Here is a 19,065-nt window from a genome sequence, read left to right as displayed (position 1 = left end):
TGTTGTTATCTCCAGCATGTTGTTTATAATTGAGCAATCCTCAGTGAGCATTTGCAAATCGCAACTGTACTTAGCATTATCATTACTTTTCTATTATTGATTTCACATTTCTAATGATAAATTAAAGATTAATTTTGAACCCTGAGTAGTAATTACTGACAAAGCCAACTCCATCCAATTGGTTGGGTATTGTACAGTAATTTATCAATTTTAAAAACAGACCAGGGAAATAATATGATTTTTGTACTCTTTGATTATGTCATTGATACAGTCACAAAGTGTTGGCCACATTTGATGACTGTCGAGAAAGAGCAAACTCCACACAGTCACCCAAACAGTATTTGAACCCGGGGCCCTGGCGTTGTTTGGCAGTAGTGCTAACCACTGTGCCACCCTGCCGCCTGCCTATCATGTGCTACCCTGCTTGCAACAGAATTCCCAGCCTCTGACTTGTTCTGGTAGCCACAATATTTAAATGGCTGGTCCAGTTCAGTTTCTGGTCAATGGTAACCCTAGGATGTTGATAGTGGGGGATTCTGTGATGGTAATGACATTAAACGTCGATGGGAGATGGTTAAATTCTCTCTCACTGAAGGTGGTTATTGTCTGGCACTTGTATGCTGTGGATGTTAATCGCCACTTTTCAGCCCAAGCCTGAATGCTGTCCAAGTCTTGCACCACACGGATGCTAATTGCTTCAGTATCTCAAAAGTCTCAAATGGGACTGAACATGGTGCTAAATCATTAATGAACATCACCATGTCTGATCTTACGATGGAGGGAAGGTCACTGATGAAGTAATGGAAGATGATTGGACCGAGAACACTACCTTGAGAAACCACTGCAGTGATGTCCTGGAACTGAGATGATTGACTTCCAACAACCATACTCCTTTGTGCTGGATATGACTCCAATGCATAGAGACTTTTTCCTGATTCCAATTGACTTCAATTTTTTTAGGCTTCTTGATGCCATTCTTGGTCCCATTCTACCTTGATGTCAAGAGCAGTGACTCCCCTACTGTGTTCAGCTCTTTTTGTAACACGGCTGTAATGAGGTCAGGAGCTGAGTGGCCCTGGGGGGACCCAAACTAAACATCATTGATCAGGTTATTGCTGAGTAAGTGCCACTTAATATCACTCTCTTGACACCTTCCATCATTTTCTAAGAATAGACAGATGGGGCAGTAATTGGCTGGGTTGAATTTGGCCAGCTTTTTCTGGGCAAGACATTTTTCATATTGCCAGGTAGATGCCATTGTTGTAACTGTGCTGGAACAGCTTGGCCAGGGGCACAACCCATTTTGGAACACAAATTTTGACTACTATTGCTGGAACACTGTCAGGGCCCATAGCCTTTGCCGTATCCACTACGTTCAGCATTTCTTGATATCATGTGAAGTCAATCAAATTGGCAGAAGACTGGCACCTGTGATACGAGGGCCTTAGGAGCAGGCCAAGATAATTTATCCACTCGATAATTCTAGCTGAAGATGGTTACAAATGGTTCAGCCTTTGCATTGATGTTCTGGGCTCCTCCATTATTGGGCTCTTTGGCCCAATTAATTCGCAGACACCCAAGTTAACAGCACTACATGAAAAAAGTTACTTCAATTTCCAATTGACTACTCAATAACACACCTTGAAGTTATCAGCATATTTCACGAGTTCCCTATAAGAAAATTGGAGCACTAACTGCCATATTTTGCAATATGCCATGTTCCCTGTCGCCGAAGACAGAAAGAGTGAGGGAAGAAACAAGGATTGGAGAAGAGAATCTCAGGTAATTCTGTGCCATCATGAACCATTTAGAGAGCGTTTATCGATGGGCACCTTGGGTGGGGGAGTGAGAGATCCTACAAAATGAAGGCTGAGTTGGAAAGAGATCCACTTTTGTGCAAGAAGTAATGTGAATACTTATCGGCACGTAGCACAGTGGTTAGCAGAGTTGCTTCACAGTGCCAGGGACCGGGGTTCAATTCCTGGCTTGGGTCACTGTCTGTGCAGAGTCTGCACGTTCTCCCCTTGTCTGCGTGGGTTTGCTCCGGTTTCCTCCCACAAGTCCCGAAAGACGTGCTTGTTAGGTGAATTGGACATTCTGAATTCTCCCTCTGTGTACCCGAACAGGTGCCGGAGTGTGGTGACTAGGGGATTTTCACGGTAACTTCATGCAGTGTTAATGTAAGTCTATTTGTAAAACTAATAAAGATTATTATGTGAGATGTAGCTTTGTTCCATCAACTATTTAAAGTAAAATTCACCTTTTATTTGAACTCTCGGTCACCTGTTAATTAATGCTTGAATTCTAAGAACATAAGAACTAGGAACATGAGTAGGCCATCTGGCCCCTCGAGCCTGCTCCGCCATTCAATGAGATAATGGGTGATCTTTTGTGGACTCAGCTCCACTTTCCGGCCCGAACACCATAACCCTTAATCCCTTTATTCTTCAAAAAACTATCTATCTTTATCTTAAAAACATTGAATGAAGGAGCCTCAACTGCTTCACTGGGCAAGGAATTCCATAGATTCCCAACCCTTTGGGTGAAGAAGTTCCTCCTAAACTCAGTCCTAAATCTACTTCCCCTTATTTTGAGGCTATGCCCCCTCGTTCTGCTTTCATCTGCCAGTGGAAACAACCTGCCCGCTTCTATCCTATCCATTCCCTTCATAATTTTATATGTTTCTGTAAGATCCCCCCTCATTCTTCTAAATTCTGACGAGTACAGTCCCAGTCTACTCAATCTCTCCTCGTAATCCAACCCCTTCAGCTCTGGGATTAACCTAGTGAATCTCCTCTGCACACTCTCCAGCACCAGTACGTCCTTTCTCAGGTAAGGAGACCAAAACTGAACACAATACTCCAGGTGTGGGCTCACTAACACCTTATACAATTGCAGCATAACCTCCCTAGTCTTAAACTCCATCCCTCTAGCAATTAAGGACAAAATTCCATTTGCCTTCTTAATCACCTGTTACACCTGAAAACCAACTTTTTGCGACTCATGCACTAGCGCACCCAGGTCTCTCTGCACAGCAGCATGTTTTAATATTTTATCATTTAAATAATAATCTCTTTTGCTGTTATTCCCAGCAAAATGGATAACCTCACGTTTGTCAACATTGTATTCCATCTGCCAGACCCTAGCCCATTCACTTAACCTATCCAAATCCCTCTGCAGACTTTCAGTATCCTCTGCACTTTTTGCTTTACCACTCATCTTAGTGTCTTCTACAAACTTGGACACATTGCCCTTGGTCCCCAACTCCAAATCATCCATGTAAATTGTGAACAATTGTGGGCCCAACACTGATCCGTGAGGGACACCACTAGCTACTGAATGCCAACCAGAGAAACACCCATTAATCCCCACTCTTTGCTTTCTATTAATTAACCAATCCTCTCTCCATGCTACTACTTTACCCTTAATGCCATGCATCTTTATCTTATGCAGCAACCTTTTGTGTGGCACCTTGTCAAAGGCTTTCTGGAAATCCAGATATACCACATCCATTGGCTCCCCGTTATCTACCGCACTGGTAATGCCCTCAAAAAATTCCACTAAATTAGTTAGGCACGACCTACCCTTTGTGAACCCATGCTGCGTCTGCCCAATGGGACAGTTTCCATCCTTGCCTTGCTATTTCTTCCTTGATGATAGATTCCAGCATCTTCCCTACTACCAAAGTTAAGCTCACTGGCCTATAATTACCCGCTTTCTGCCTACCTCCTTTTTTAAACAGTGGTGTCACGTTTGCTATTTTCCAATCTGCCGGGACCACCCCAGGGTCTAGTGAATTTTGGTAAATTATTACTAGTGCATTTGCAATTTCCCTAGCCATCTCCTTTAGCACTCTGGGATGCATTCCATCAGGGCCAGGAGACTTGTCTACTTTTAGCCCCATTAGCTTGCCCATCACTACCTCCTTCGTGATAACAATCATTTCAAGGTCCTCTCCTGTCATAGCCTCATTTCCATCAGTCACTGGCATGTTATTTGTGTCTTCCACTGTGAAGGCCGACCCAAAAAACCTGTTCAGTTCCTCAGCCATTTCCTCATCTCCCATTATTAAATCTCCCTTCTCATCCTCTAAAGGACCAATATTTACCTGAGCCACTCTTTTTTGTTATATGTATTTGTAGAAACTTTTACTATCTGTTTTTATATTCTGAGCAAGTTTACTCTCATAATCTATCTTACTCTTCTTTATAGCTTTTTTAGTAGCTTTCTGTTGCCCCCTAAAGATTTCCCAGTCCTCTAGTCTCCCACTAATCTTTGCCACTTTGTATGCTTTTTCCTTCAATTTGATACTCTCCCTTATTTCCTTAGATATCCACGGTCGATTTTCCCTCTTTCTACCATCCTTCCTCACCATTGGCACAAACCTCTGCTAAGCACTGTGAAAAATCGCCCGGAAGGTTCTCCACCGTTCCTCAACTACCCCACCACCCAGTCCACCCCAGCCAGTTCCTCTCTCATCTCATTGCAATCTCCCCTGTCTAAGCACAAAACACTAGTGTTTGATTCCACCCTCCCACCCCCACCTGTATTTTAAATCCCACCATATTGTGATTGCTCCTTCCGAGAGGATCCCCAACCACGAGATCATCAATCAATCCTGTCTCATTACACAGGGCCAGATCTAGGACCGCTTGTTCCCTTGTAGGTTCCATTACATACTGTTCGAGGAAACTATCGCAGATACATTCTATAAACTCCTCCTCAAAGCTGCCTTGACCGACCTGGTTAAACCAATTGACATGTAGATTAAAATTCCCCATGATAACTGCTGTACCATTTCTACATGCACCAGTTATTTCTTTGTTTATTGCCTGCCCCACCATAATGTTACTATTTGGTGGTCTATAGACTACTCCTATCAGTGACTTTGTCGCCTTACTATTCCTGATTTCCACCCAAATGGATTCAACCTTATCCTCCATAGCACCGATGTCATCCCTTACTATTGCCCGGATGTCATCCTGAAATAACAGAGCTACACCACCTCTCTTACCTTATTCTGAATACTACGAGCATTCAGGTAAAGTACACTTATGTTGGCTTTTATACTTCTGTTTTGAATCTTAACACCTCGATCAGTAACCTCTCCTAAGTTATATTTCCTCTTAACTTTTCTCCTAATTTTCCTTGTCGTTGAACCCATATCTTCATGTAACAACCTGCCACGTTGCTTACCATTTATGGTTTTACTTCCCGTTTTATTCCTTTTAGTATTACTGGGCCTATTCACTGAGCTCCCCTCAGTCACAGTACCTTGTACTGTCGCCCTTTTTGATTTTTGACTATGGCTTCTCTGCCTTGCACTTTCCCCCTTACTGCCTTTTGTTTCTGTCCCTGTTTTACTACCTTCCAACTTCCTGCATCGCTTCCCATCCCCCTGCCACATTAGTTTAAACCCTCCACAACAGCCCGAGCAAACACCCCCCCAGGACATCGGTTCCAGTCCTGCCCAGGTGCAGACCGTCCGGTTTGTACTGGTCCACCTCCCCAGAACCGATTCCAATGCCCCAGGAATTTGAATCTCTCCCTCTTGCATCATCTCTCGAGCCACGCATTCATCCTATCTATCCTGACATTCCTACTCTGACTAGCTCGTGGCACTGGTAGCAATCCTGAGATTATTACCTTTGAGGTCCTACTTTTTAGTTTAACTCCTAACTCCCTGAATTCAGCTTGTAGGACCTTGTCCCGTTTTTTACCTATATAGTTGGTGCCTATGTGCACCTCGACAGCTGGCTGTTCACCTTCCCCCCCAGAATGTCCTGCAGCCTCTCCGAAATATGCTTGACCTTTGCACCAGGGAGGCAACATACCATCCTGGAGTCTCAATTGCGTCCGCAGAACCGCCTGTCTATTCCCCTTACGATTGAGTCCCCTATCACTATAGCCCTGCCATTCTTCTTCCTGCCCTGCTGTGCAGCAAAGCCAGCCACGGTGCCATGAACCTGGTTGCTGCTGCCTTCCCCTGGTGAGCCATCTCCCTCAACAGTATCCAAAGCGGTATATCTGTTTTGCAGGGAGATTGCCGCAGGGGACACCTGCACTGCCTTCCTACTCTTGCTCTGTCTTTTGGTCACCCATTTTCTATCTCCCTCAGAAACCTTCACTTTCACGTTTAGCGGGTGTGACCAACACACTAAACGTGCTATCCACGACATCCTCAGCATTGCGGATGCTCCAAAGTGAGTCCATCCGCAGCTCCAGAGACATCAAGTCGTCTAACAGGAGCTGCAACTGGACACACTTTTTGCATGTGAAGGAGCCCGGGACAGTGGACGTGTCTTTGAGCTCCCACATCACACACGAGGAGCATGACATGGGTCTGGGATCTCCTGCCATGTCTTAAACCTTAGGTTAACTTATACAGCTACAATTCCGAGAAACAAAAGAAAAAATAAATAAATAAATTAGACAATGAAAAGAAAAACGACTTACCAGTCACTTACCAGGGTAAAAAAGCACCTCCTCCCCACCCAGCTTCGAATTCCCACCTAGCTTCAAATTCCCAAACTCACTCTTTGCTGTCTCACTCTGGCTGTGTCTTCTCTGGCTCACTGGGAAAACTCAGTTACAAGTTGCTCTTTTAAATTGGCCTGAGTTGACTCCCCCACCCCCCCCCACCTACTTTTAGATCAAAGTAGATTCAGGTGACTGACACTTAACTGCCAACCAGTTATGTGGGTGGGTGGGGCAGCCCTTGTTTATCTTCACTGCACAATTCTAGATTAATTTAAACTCCTGAAATGTAAAAAGGAACAGCCTTACCAATTGGATTATGTTGATTTTAGTTAGTTTATTACAGTAAAAGTTTTAAAAACTGAAATCTTGGCCAGTGGTTTTATTTCTGTTGGCATGGCGGGGATTCCTTTCTTTTTCAAAAGTTATATGTCTCTACAGTGATAATGATTCTACTTCAGTCTTTTAATCAAAATTCAGTGCCAAATAATGACCATGAAAATCTATTGCCATTCTGCAGTTCTGTGCTGTTTGACTGAAGTATACTAGTCTGGCTGGAAACTGTGACTTGGATATGGCAGATTCTAGCCTTGCATGAAAAAACATAGACAATTGTGTCGGGGAGGAGGAACACCTCTACTTATCCAAAATAAGAACATTGACATAGGAGGAGGCAGGGATGTGGAAAGGAATTCCTTATGACATGAGTTCCCATATCACAGGGCTTTCATAGAACATGCATGAGCCAGAGGTAACATCCCAGTCAGATGAGCTGTATCTAAGTAACACGGATAAATTGGGGATCATAAAGGTGCCCAAACTTGTATTGGTGGCATAAGTCCTGACAACAAGTACACTTTTTCAGAAACAAAGTCATCAATACAGTAAGTGGGAGCTTGGAGGTAGAACATAGAACATTACAGCGCAGAACAGGCCCTTCGGCCCTCGATGTTGCGCCAACCTGTGAAACCACTCCAAAGCCCATCTACACTATTCCCTTATTGTCCATATGTCTATCCAATGACCATTTGAATGCCCTTAGTGTTGGCGAGTCCATTACTGTTGCAGGCAGGGCATTTCACGCCCTTACTACTCTCTGAGTAACGAACTTACCTCTGACATCTGTCTTATATCTATCTCCCCTCAATTTAAAGGTATGTCCCCTCGTGCTAGACATCACCATCCGAGGAAAAAGGCTCTCACTGTCCACCCTATCCAATCCTCTGATCATCTTGTATGCCTCAATTAAGTCACCTCTTAACCTTCTTCTCTCTAATGAATACAGCCTCAAGTCCCGCAGCCTTTCCTCATAAGATCTTCCCTCCATACCAGCCAACATCCTGGTAAATCTCCTCTGCACCCTTTCCAATACTTCCACATCCTTCCTATAATGCGGCGACCAGAATTGCACGCAATACTCCAAATGCGGCCGCACCAGAGCTTTGTGCAGCTGCAACATGACCTCATGGCTCCGAAACTCAATCCCTCTACCAATAAAAGCTAACACACCGTACGCCTTCTTAACAACCCTCTCAACCTGGGTGGCAATTTTCAGGGATCTATGTACATGGACACCGAGATCTCTCTGCTCATCCACACTGCCAAGAATCTTACCATTAGCCCGGTACTCTGTCTTCCTGTTATTCCTTCCAAAATGAATCACTTCACACTTTTCTGCATTAAATTCCATTTGCCACCTCTCAGCCCAGCGCTGCAACTTATCTATGTCCGTCTGTAACTTGTAACATCCTTCCGCACTGTCCACAACTCCACCGACTTTAGTGCCATCTGCAAATTTACTCACCCATCCAGGTCATTAATAAAAATGACAAACAACAGTGGCCCCAAAACAGATCCTTGTGGTACACCACTAGTAACTGGACTCCAGTCTGAACATTTCCCATCAACCACCACCCTTTGTCTTCTTCCAGCTAGCCAATTCCTGATCCAAACTGCTAAATCACCCTGAATCCCATGCCTCCATATTTTCTGCAGTAGCCTACCGTGGGGAACTTATCATACGCTTCACTGAAATCCATATACACCACATCAACTGCTTTACCCTCATCCACCTGTTTGGTCACCTTCTCAAAGAACTCAATAAGGTGTGTGAGGCACGACCTACCCTTCGCAAAACCGTGTTGACTATCTCTAATCAAATTATTTCTTTCCAGATGATTACACATCCGATCTCTTATAAACCTTTCCAAGATTTTGCCCACAACAGAAGTAAGGCTCACTGGTCTATAGTTACCGGGGCTCTCTCTACTCCCCTTCTTGAACAAGGGGATAACATTTGCTATCCTCCAGTCTTCTGGCACTATTCCTGTAGACAAAGATGACTTAAAGATCAAAGCCAAAGGCTCAGCAATCTCCTCCCTAGCTTCCCAAAGAATCCTAGGATAAATCCCATCCGGCCCAGGGGACTTATCTATTTTCACACTTTCCAGAATTGATATCACCTCCTCCTTATGAACCTCAAGCCCTTCTAGTCTAGTAGCCTGAATCTCAGTATTCTCCTCGACAACATTGTCTTTTTCCTGTGCGAATACTGACAAAAAATATTCATTTAGCACCTCTCCTATCTCCTCGGACTCTAAGCACAACTTCCCACTACTGTCCTTGACTGGCCCTACTCTTACCCTAGTCATTCTTTTATTCCTGACATATCTATAGAAAGCTTTAGGGTTATCCTTGATCCTACCTGCCAAATACTTCTCATGTCCCCTCCTGGCTCTTCTTAGCTCTCTTTAGGTCCTTCCTAGCTAACTTGTAACTCTCGAGCGCCCTAACTGAACCTTCATGTCTCATCTTTACATAAGCCTCCTTCTTCCTCTTGACAAGTGTTTTGACTGCTTTAGTAAACCACGGTTCCCTTGCTTGTCCACTTCCTCCCTGCCTGACAGGTACATACTTATCAAGGACACGCAGTAGCTGTTCCTTGAACAAGCTCCACATTTCCATTGTGCCCATCTCCTGCAGTTTTCCTCTCCATCCGAGGCATCCTAAGTCTTGCCTCATCGCATCATAATTGCCTTTCCCCCCAGATATAACTCTTGCCCTGCGGTATATACCTATCCCTTTCCATCACTAAAGTAAACGTAATCGAATTGTGTTCACTATCACCAAAGTGCTCACCTATCTCCAAATCTAACACCTGTCCTGGTTCATTACCCAGTACCAAATCCAATATGGCCTCGCCTCTCGTTGGCCTATCTACATACTGTGTCAGGAAACCCTCCTGTACACATTGGACAAAAAACAGACCCATCTAAAGTACTCGAACTATAGTGTTTTCAGTCAATATTTGGAAAGTTAAAGTCCCCCATAACAACTACCCTGTTGCATTCGCTCCTATCCAGAATCATCTTTGCAATCCTTTCCTCTACATCTCTGGAACTTTTCGGAGGCCTATAGAAAACCCCTAACAGGGTGACCTCTCCTTTCCTGTTTCTAACCTCAGCCCATACTACCTCAGTAGACGAGTCCTCATCAAACATCCTTTCTGCCACTGTAATACTGTCCTTGACTAACAATGCCACCCCTCCCCCTCTTTTACCACCTTCCCTGAGCTTACTGAAATATCTAAACCCTGGCACCTGCAACAACCATTCCTGTCCCTGCTCTATCCATGTCTCCGAAATGTCCACAACATCGAAGTCGCAGGAACCAACCCATGTCGCAAGTTCACCCACCTTATTCCGGATGCTCCTGGCATTGAAGAAGACACACTTTAAACCACCTTCCTGCCTGCCGGTACACTCCTGCAACTTTGAAACCTTACTCATGACCTCACTACTCTCAACCTCCTGTATACTGGAGCTACAATTTAGGTTCCCAAGCCCCTGCTGAACTAGTTTAAACCCTCTCGAAGAGCATTAGCAAATTTCCCCCCCAGGATATTGGTACCCCTCTGGTCCAGGTGTAGACCATCCCGTTTGTAGAGGTCCCACCGACCCCAGAATGAGCCCCAATTATCCAGAAATCGGAACCCTCCCTCCTGCACCATCCCTGTAGCCACATGTTCAACTCCTCTCTCTTCCTATTCCTCGTCTCGCTAGCACGTGGCACAGGTAACAACCCAGAGATAATAACTCTGTTTGTCCTAGATCTATGTTTCCACCCTAGCTCCTTGAATTCATGCCTTACATCCCTGTCCCTTTTCCTACCTATGTCGTTATTACCTATGTGGACCATGACTTGGGGCTGCTCCCCTTCCCCCTTAAGCATCCTGAAATCACGATCCAAGACATCACGCACCCTGGCACCTGGGAGGCAACACACCAACCACGGGTCTCTCTCGTTCCCCCAGAATCTCCTATCTATCCCCCTAACTATGGAGTCTCCAATGGCTAATGGTCTACTCCTCTCCCCCCCTTCCCTTCTGAGGAACAGGGACAGACTCTGTGCCAGAGACCTGCACCCCATGGCTTATCCCTGGTAAGCCCCCCCCCAACATTATCCAAAGCAGTATACTTGTTACTAAGGGGAATGACCACAGGGGATCCCTGTACTGACTGCTTCCTCCCAGCCCCTCTCACCGTCACCCATCTATCTTTATTCTTCGGAGTAACTACATCCCTGAAGCTTCTATCTATGACCACTTCTGCCTCCCGAATGATCCGAAGTTCATCCAGCTCCAGCTCCAGTTCCCTAACGCGGTTTCTGAGGAGCTGGAGATGGGTGCACTTCCCACAGATGAAATCTGCAGGGACACTGATGGCGTCCCTCACCTCGAACATTCTACAGAAGGAACATTGCACTACCTTCCCTGCCATCCCCTCGAGATAAAAAAAGAAAAAGAATGAGCTTACCTGTTATTCACTCCTCTCTCAGCAAGCACTCACTCAGCAACCTCTGCGCCCCGCACGATAACACCTGAGGGAAAATTAAAAAAAACGATTTACCAGTCACCAGCCAATCCATTATTTGCAGGCTGTGACATCACGGTTCAACTTCTTTCTACTTCTACCTGCCCTCGAGCCTTCCTCTTGATCTTTACAGCGGTTGTTTTTTTTTGTTAGAGGAGGGGGTAGGGAGGGAAACACTGAAGAAGTGTTTCGGGTTTAAGTGTCACTTGACAACAGCTCCTCCACAAACCACCTTCAAGTTAGGGTGACCACAACGGACGTATGCAAATTTCCCCCGCAACGACCAATCAGCAGCTCTGCTCTACTGCCCTCTGCCAGATGGGGTGTAATGTGGAGTGGGCTGTGGTCCATATATCACTCTCCCTTCCCTTACCAAGTATCATGCTCAGAAGATATGAAGAAAAAAATATGTATATGTCGATATCATCCTTGCTACTTTATAAAGTATTATTTCCTTAAATGGACAAAGGCCATTTGACTGAAAGCCTCGCGAGCTACAATTCACACAAAAGGAATTTTCAGCCTTCAGAACACAGCAAGGATCTCATTATCTCAAAAGAGGTATTAAGGTTCCCTGTGGCTGCAGAAATCATATTCCAAGGAAATGCACAAAAACCCTTTACATTTCTATGGCAAAGCTATGGCCAATGAAGACAATGCATCTGTGAGGACAAAGGGGCCCTGAAACCATCTGAAACGTGTTACTGGATGAACATTAAAGATCTCAAGAAACCAGACAGGAATACTTGTGTGTTATAAACCTCCCTGTAAGCCTCATGGAATAAGAGCTCCCCCCCACAATGAGCGGCGGGGGGGAGGGGGGGGGGGGGGGCCATCAGCAGGGGAATTGACTGCGGACATAAAAACTGGCCCTGATAGGAGCGTAGGCAGAGAAGTCCCGACTGCAACCTGTATTGTGACCTGTAAATAGTTTGCTTTAACAATAAATCGTTTCCATTATACGCTCGTACCTGACCCCTCTGTGACCACAAAAATGTCCTCTGTCCAAACCAAGGGGAAGAGATGGGAGTTATGTCACATGAACCAACCCACTCCCTGCCAAACATTGTTAGAACCTGCAATATTTCCCCATGAAGCTGAAGAACACAGTCCACCTTCTTCCATCAACAAAGCAGCAGCAAAAACAGAGCTCTGACCTGGTTTTAATTGCCTGGCCCTAATTTACATTGTTTTCTACAGGAGCGTCTGAACGTGTACCAGTACCTATTGCAAGACTGATTCAACTTTTTTTAAATTATTCATTTGCGGAATGTGGGTGTCATTGGATGGGTCAGCATTTGTTGCCCATCCCTAGTTTCCCTTCAGAAGGTGGTGGTGAACAGAATTCTTGAATTGCTGCTGTCGCTGAGGTGTGTGTGCACCCAGAGTGCTGTCAGAGAGGGAATTCCAGGATTTTGACCCAGCGACAGTGAAGTAACGATAATATATTTCCAAATCAGGATGGTGAGAGGCTTGGAGGGGACGTCCCTGGTGGTGGTGTTCCCAGGAATCTGCTGCTGTTCTCCTTCTACATGGTAGTGGTCTGAGGTTTAGAAGGTGCTATCTAAGGAACGCTGGTGAGTTTCTGCAGTGAATCTTGGAGATGGTACACACGATTACCACTGTTAATAGGTAGTGGAGGGATTGAATGTTTGTGGAATGGGTAGGAATCAAGTGGGCTGCTTTGTCAAGCTTCTTGTGTGTCTTTGGAGCTACACACATCAGGCAATTGGAGAGTATTACATTATGCTCCTGATATGTGCCTTGTAAATCGCGGGCAGGCTTTGGGGGGGTCAGGAAGTGTCTCACTTGCCAAAACATTCCTAGCCTTTGACCTGCTCTAGTTGCCACAATATATTTATGGTTAGTCCAGTTCATTTTCTGCTCAATGGTAACCCCCAGGATGTTGATAGTGGGGGATTCAGCGATGGTAATGCCATTAGATGTCATGGGGCGATGGTTAGATCCTCTATTGTTGGAGATGGTCATTGCCTGGCACTTGTGTAGGGTAAATGTAACTTGCCACTTGTCAGCCCAAGCCTGAATAGTATCTTGACCTTGCTGCATTTAGACATGAACTGCTATGATACCTTGACTAGAGAAGCACAGGCCTAACACTATAGCTGCTTATCATGGAGATTAAACAATTGTCAGCACTGAACATTTAAAACGGAAGCTACATTTTTCAAATTATTTGACTGGGTGGGTGCCCTTCGACAAGCTGCGAAAATCTTTCACGGATCAGCTAAATGCTCTCACCACTTCCACATTGGATGCAACAGTGTATTCTGGGCAACCTAAAATATGATCTGAAATCAAATTGTTTTTACCTGCATATCCAACATACAGAATTACTCATGGATAGAAGGACGTTTGGCTAACAATAGAGTCTTCGATAGCAATTGTTGAAAATTGGCTTGACAGTATAAAAATCCAAACTCGTTGTTAATAATTAACTGGACACTGCTGTCATATTGGATCTTCTTCTCAAGAACAAGGTTGGGGAACTCAAAGTCACCATTGTGATTTTGGAGGGTGACATTTTGAGATGATGGAGTTATGATTTTTCAGAGACCGTGATCTTAAAAAGAATTCATCTACCGTTGATTCCTTTACATTAAAATGGTAGAAATCACATTAATCGTGAAGAAAAACAGTGAATGAAAAAAAAATCATGACCCTTTTATAAAGGTGGTATAATTGATAGCTTCCAATAACAGTGAAGAAGTCAGTTTTTTTTTTTGCTATTCATTCAGTTGTTATATTTTCCTCCAGGGACTTTAGTATCAATCAAGAATCTGTCATGGAATATGAAGTCCTGTGTCAGTAATCTGGCAAATTCAGTAAACAGTTGAACTCCCAGGTTGAGTAGGTGAGTTATTTTACAGTACAAGGAGCCCATTAAAAGAATGTCACACCTTTTGTCTTTTCCCCTTTGTGAGAAAGGATAAGAGTTATGTGATATTTGTACGTGAGCTTTGTCTCTTTTTACACTATTCTCCCACTAATACCTTTTCATTTGAGGTTTATTGCATTCCTGATTCACTTACCCCAGAGCTCTGCCCAGCAAAAATGAGAGGAAAAAGCTTCCACACCTGATTTATGTTTAACCTCTATTTACAAAGCAAAACTTGACAAACATGTTTTTGGTCACTGTGTTAAACTTCACATGACCCCTAATGTTTTCTTCTTTATTTAAAAAATGGCAGTATTTAGACATTTTCCCTCTAGTGTTCAATCAGGAGTTGAGTTGGTTATTTTGCAATTACAGACAGAATGTTCAATTTCTACTCACAACTTTGGATGTTGCACCACAACTTCATGATTTTGTGCTATTTTTAAAAGGTTAAACAACTGAATATTGTCAACTTGTCAGAAAATTAAGAAAAAGAAAATGGTTACGACCATTCTGAGTTTGCCTACAAAATTTATGTGAAATATGATAACATGCAGTCTGCAATAAAATCACAAGACACCTGAAGGGTCTGAGATGCCACAAATCATGAGACGAAAACCTAATGAAGTATTCTCTTTGCCGAAATGTGCCTTTGCAAGATATATCGCTATATCATGCACTTCCAACTACTCAGCGATCTCATCTTTAATAATGGACTCTAAAATCTTAGCAATGGCCAAAGTCAGGCTAATCGGCCTTTAATTTCCCGTCGTCTGCCTCCCTCCCTTCTTAAACAGCGGTGTTACATTAGCCACTTTTCAGTCCTCTGGGACCCTCCCTGCCTCCAGTGACTCCTGAAAGATCACCACCAATGCCTCCACAATCTCCTCAGCTATCTTTTTTAGAATCCTGGGGTGTTGTCCATCTGGTCCAGGTGACTTATCCACCTTCAGACCCTTCAGTTTCCCCAGAACCTTCTCCATAGTAAAGGCCACTGAACTCACCTCTGCCCCCTGGTTCTCCTGGAGCTGTGGCATCCCACTGGTGTCTTCCACCGTGAGGACTGATGCAAAGTAACTATTCAGTTCCTCTGCTATTTATTTGTTTCCTATCATTACACCGCCTGCCACATTTTCCAGTGGTCCAATGTCTATTTTTGCCTCTCTCTTTTACCTTTTATATATTGAAAAAAACTCTTCCTATCTTCTTTTATATTACTAGCTAGTTTTCACTCATATTTCATCTTCTCCCCACTTATTGCTTTTTTTAGCTGTCCTCTGCTCTTTTTTAAAGGCTTCCCAATCGTCTGGCTTCCCACTAATCCTCACCACTTTATATGCTTTTTCTTTTGTTTTTATGCTGTCCTTGATTTCCCTCGTCAGATAGGGATGCCGTGTCCTCCCCTTAGCATGTCTCCTCCTCCTTGGGATGAATTTATGTTGTGCCTCCTGTCATGTGAGGTGAGAGGGGGTTTGAGTTTCAGTTTGACTGCTGTGGACTACAGAAAGTGAAAAGAAATGTTTTGCCTGTTTCTCTCTGTTTTCATTTTAAAAGATGTTCCAGTAAAAGCACATTGGGTGTGGTTAACTGCCTTATTTACTTTAAAGTCATAGTTGTTTTCCGGATGGAGTTTGAATCTGCTGTCTGGAACTGGATCAGATATTCAGGAAAAGGACCAGTCCCATTCAAGCGAGAATAGTGTGCTGGGCCACATCCTTGAAAAGGAGTTTTGGTTTAATTGGATTTTGTTATTGAATTGGAACAGCTAAGGGGGAATTCATTAAGTGTTATACATACATTACTGTAGCTGTGTGGTGTCTTTCTGTTCGTGTTATGGGCCAGGGTTTAGAGAACCCCAAAGTGTATCATGGAGTTCACCTGACCCACAACTTTTAATAGATCGTGGTATGGGGAGCACACGGCCCACTCTACAGGTGTGGTACAGCAGAAATGGAAAAGTCTTTTTTAAAGCAAAACAATGGTTATTCTATGAACTCAAGTTAATCTTTTTAAAACATACAGTGAACATTTTAGCAACCATTAATTCAAATACAATCTCCAAAGACTACAACACTAAGTAAACCTTTAAGCTTTCCTTATTAACATCCATTCGACTTAAAAACAAAACCTTTATCAGAAGCACATCAGGTTAAAGTCACTACTGAAAACATTTATAATTCTGAATGCACCAAATGATCAAGAGATAGTCTCTTGATGGCAGAGAGAACAGCAGTACACCTGCTTGGTCTGGATTCGGCTCCAACACTGAAAACAAAACTAAAACACACCCTGCAGCAAACAGCCTAAAACTAAAGTAAAAAGCTGACAGTCAGGCCAGCTCCACCCACTCTCTGACATCACTGCAGTAGTAAACACCCATTTCTTAAAGGTACTCTCACTACAGATATTTATATACACACCCATTTATAAACATCCATTTCTTAAAGGTACTCTCACATGACATATGTAATTGATAAAATCTCTTGCTGTGTTTTTATACATATATATTATAGATATATATGTTAACTACATTTTTAGAATAAACCTTGTTTGGATTAAAGTGTCTGGGAAGTCTGATGAATCACACCTGCAGCGAAAGTTTTTGTGCTCATCCTCGCCAAATTCAACATAATGGTTGTAGGTCGGGTGAACTTCATAATACACTTTGGAGTTTCTAAGCCCATAGTGTTAAGGGTAATATCCTGGCATGGATAGAGGATTGGCTGACTGGCAGAAGGCAGAGGGTGGGGATGAAAGGTTCTTTTTCGTGATGGCAGCCGGTGACTAATGGTGTGCCTCAGGGGTCTGTGCTGGGACCACAAATTTTCACAATATACATTAATAAACTGGAAGAAGGAACTGAAGGCACTGGTGCTTAGTTTGCATATGATGCAAAGATCTGTAGAGGGACAGGTAGTATTGAGGAAGCAGGCGGACTGCCGAAAGATTTGGACAGGCTATGGGAGTGGGCAAAGAAGTGGCAGATGCAATACAATGTGGAAAAGTGTGAGGTTATGCACTTTGGAAGGAGGAATGGAGGCATAGATTATTTTCTAAATGGGGAAATGCATATGAAATCAGAATCACAACGGGAATTGGGAGTCCATGTTCGTGATTCTCTTACGGTTAACGTGCAGGTTCAGTCGGTAGTTAGGAAAGCAAATGCAATGTTAGCATTCATGTCGAGAGGGCTAGAATACAAGACCAGGGATGTACTTCTGAGGCTGTATAAGACTCTGGTCGGACCCCATTGGGAGTTTTTGTGAACAATTTTGGACCCCGTTTCTAAGGAAGGATCTGCTGGCCTTGGAAAGGGTCCAAAGAAGGTTCACAAGAATGATCTCTGGAATGAAGAGCTTATCATATGAGGAACGGTTGAGGAAACTGGGTCTGTACTCTTTGGATTTAGAAGGGATGAGGGGGGATCTTATTGAAACTTATAGGATACTGCGAGTGGATAGAGTGGATGTGGAGAGGATATTTCCACTTGTAGGAAAGACTAGAAGCAGAGGACACAATCTCAGACTAAACGGATGACCCTTTAAAACAGAGAGGAGGAGGAATTTCTTCAGCCGGAGGATGGTGAATCTGTGGAACTCTTTATCGCAGAAGGCTGTGGAGGCCAAATCATTGAATGTCTTTAAGACAGCGATCAAAAAGGGGATCAGTGGTTATGGCGAGAAGGCAGCAGAATGGGGATGAGAAATATGTCAGCCATGATTGAATGGTGGAGCAAACTTGATGGGCAGAGTGGCCTAATTCTGCTCCTATGTCTTATGGTCTTATGGTCTTCATCAAGGAGGAATTTTACAGCGGAGGAAGATATTCAGTGACTGGTCAAAGGTGAATGAGGGAGCAGTGGCACCTCGTCATGGGTCTTTGAATTGGGTGGAAATGTGTCTCGAAGCACAATGGGCGATGATCCGGGAAGTGGAAAAGGTGGAGTCCAACCAGAATGACATATTATATCCTTGGAGGTGGAGGTGGGGATCCTGGGGGATCTATGCAAGTTACTGTGGTTGAAGATGGAGGAGCAGGAGAACAGGTCCAGATGACAGAAATTGCAGATTGTGTGTCTTCCGGTGAGTGTGGAAGGAACAAGCACCACAAAGAATGTTTCGAGGTTGTTAGCTGGGTTGGTGGAGGATAAGGTGCTGGAGAAGGTCCAAGAGGTGGACCAGGCCCATAGGTCCTTGAGGCAGAAGCCAAGTGCAGGGGAGCCACCTCTGGCGGTGATTGCGCAGATCCAAAGGTTTTGGGACAAGGAGAAGATCCTGAGGTGGGCCAGAGCGCAGTGAGTCCGTGAATGGGAGGGCAATTGAACCCAGATCTACCAGAACCTACTCAGTTAATGGTCGGGAGTTGGGGAGAGTTACAGACAAAGAGATTTAGGAGTACAGGTTCATAGCTTCTTGAAGGTGGAGTCGCAGGTGGTCAGAGTGATGAAGAAGGCATTCGGCATGCTAGGTTTTATTGGTCAGAATATTGAATACAGGAGTTGGGACGTCTTGTTGAAGTTGTACAAAACTGTAGTAAGACCACACTTGGAACATTGTGTTCAGTTCTGGTCACCCTCTTTTGGGAAGGATATTATTAAACTAGAAAGAGTGCAGAAGAGATTAACGAGGATGCTCCCAGGACTTGATGGTCTGAGCTATAAGGAGAGGCTGGATAGGCTGGGACGTTTTCCCCGGGAGCGTAGGAGGCTTAGGTGTGATCTTATAGAGGTCTATGAAATAGTGAGGGGCATAGATAAGGTAGATAATCAACATCTTTTCCCAAAGGTTGAGGAGTCTAATACTAGAAGGCATAGGTTTAAGG

The 19,065-nt window shown here is 44.0% G+C and overlaps 1 long non-coding RNA gene across 1 annotated transcript in view; it reads right to left on the bottom strand.

Annotated features, from left to right (window-relative positions):
- LOC140428063 (uncharacterized) overlaps window positions 1–19,065 on the bottom strand; it is a 205,832-nt gene that overhangs the window by 113,604 nt on the left and 73,163 nt on the right. The window contains exon 2 of the long non-coding RNA XR_011948689.1: window positions 11,292–11,355. This is a non-coding gene — a long non-coding RNA (uncharacterized lncRNA). The remainder of the gene's footprint in view (window positions 1–11,291; window positions 11,356–19,065) is intronic.

This window comes from Scyliorhinus torazame, chromosome 8, assembly GCF_047496885.1.
Source record: "Scyliorhinus torazame isolate Kashiwa2021f chromosome 8, sScyTor2.1, whole genome shotgun sequence".
NCBI lineage: Eukaryota > Metazoa > Chordata > Chondrichthyes > Carcharhiniformes > Scyliorhinidae > Scyliorhinus > Scyliorhinus torazame.
The sequence above is the reverse complement of the archived record's forward strand: the minus strand, read 5'-3'. Positions and strand labels throughout refer to the sequence as shown.